Source organism: Centruroides sculpturatus, unplaced genomic scaffold (assembly GCF_000671375.1).
Source record: "Centruroides sculpturatus isolate CEXI.00-Female unplaced genomic scaffold, Cexi_2.0 scaffold1646, whole genome shotgun sequence".
NCBI lineage: Eukaryota > Metazoa > Arthropoda > Arachnida > Scorpiones > Buthidae > Centruroides > Centruroides sculpturatus.
The window spans coordinates 31,467-33,623 of NW_019386048.1; positions in this window are offsets into that span (position 1 = coordinate 31,467).

The window sequence follows — 2,157 nt, forward strand, 5'->3', positions numbered from 1 at the left end:
GACATCGCCGTTGCTCAAGCTTGTTTTTGTCGTGGAACAGCTCAGCAAACCACAGCTGCGATTTCTGATGTTATTTTTCTGCGAAAACTTCGCTGAACTTTAAAGACATCATTAATATAAATAATTTTAATCGCCGTTGAATAAGAAATGTTTCTTTCACAAGAAATGTATAAAATTAAGTACTGTATTAGACTTACGGTACCTAATTTACATACTGTACAGACAATAGTTTGCCTAAACTCTCCGTAGGTGGCGCTAGACGTCGGAAAGCATATATATATAATTAATATATAATTATATGTACAGTACCTAATTTATATATAATTATATGTACAGACGAAACTAAACTCAATTTACCCACCTAAACGTCTGTAGCGTGGCGCTATGGACGGCGGGAAAGTAGTTCGGCTGCCCGATGACGTTTTACGTAATTATAGGAGTTTTTTACCATTGTGTACGGATACCGCCACAATTTTTTCGCCATCTTATACATATCGTAATTATAGGAACCAGTCTTATAGGGGATCCACTGTATAATAGCATGTTTTTTTTAATTTTTGGAACCTAGCCCTCCTTTTCGTACTAGTTCTTTGTTTTGTATAACACAGATTCACATAACACGGCAATTTTTTGGAACATAACTCCCGTGTTATACGGGGTTACCTGTATTGTATAAAGCTTCCAACAATTAGCCGTATCTAGCCCAATAGAATTCGGCATTGGTTGGAGTCTAGCTTGACATAGTTAACCACTGGTAGCCACTGGTAGGGAGCTATTTGACTAAGTGGATTGTTTTAAGATTTATAAAGTAGAGAATATTTAATGTTAGTTTTATGTACATTTTTTTACAAAGCTATATTTAATTATAATTATATTGACAGATTTTCAGACATAAAATCATTAGGATTTTTATCTCTTTTAGATGTTAATAATTTTAAATATTATGAAAAAACAATGTCACTCTTAGACATAAAAATATTACAATTAATGACAATCTGAACAAAGAGGTACTAAAAGAATTATACAATTTAAAATCGTTAATTTTTAAGGTACCATCTACCAGTATGTCTGTTGAATGCAGTTTTTCAACCATTAATTAAGCAAATTCATACATTTGTGAGGAATACACAGTCAGAAGAAAGATTGTCATCACTAGCATTGCTTTCGATAGAAAAAGAGCTTTTAAATACTCTGATGGAATCGATGACGAGTGTTTTTTATGATAAAGTAATTAATGACTTGGCAGAAAAGAGTTGTCGAATAGAGTTAGTTTATAAAAAATAATAAAAACAAGTACTTATATCTTTGTTTCGTGTCAATTATCTATTTTAGGATTAAAATAAATAAACTGTTTATTTCTGTCATTTCCTGTATTTGTTTAAAATTTTTATGGAAACACAGCTTCCTTATCATCAAATGTCACGCCACTGCACTTTATTAAATATTCACTTCATGCATCACAAACAAAATATACCATCATATAGAAAAACACAGCATTCTGAAAGAATAGCAAACGTTTGTCACAGAAACCAACCTTCAACATTCATTACATTCATAGAAAATGCCATACTTTTATTTGATAAGTTTATTTTTTGTATTTAATTTGCACTTCTCAATATTTTAAATATCAAAAGCTGCAGAAAATGTAGCCAATGAATCTATGACGGCTATAACGAATTGTTAGGAGAATAATTATGATAAAGTATATATTCTATTGGATATTATAGATATTTATCTCAACTTGTTAATTTTGTGAAATTCCCTCCTCTATTAGAAATACTTATTTTTACTCTTGAATATTTTTCATGAAAAATTATTTCATGATTACATATGAAAATATATATACTATTCTGGGATAATCATATTTATGTTTATGTGTAAATTATATGATAATATTTACATGAAATTTAAAAAATTTTATTATATTTAGGGAATAAGATTAACTGGAGCTTGTAGCTCTGTGAAGAAATTGGGCCACGAATTAAGAAGTCGTCCATTTGGTTATCAAGATACACCATTAGAAGAATTAGACTCACTATTACTTTATACTTCTACATTAAATATGCAAGTAAGTCATTATATATTTTGAATTTATATACAAATTTTAAAAATTAAGCAAAACTTCAAAATGCAATATTTATTTTATAGGCAAGATTA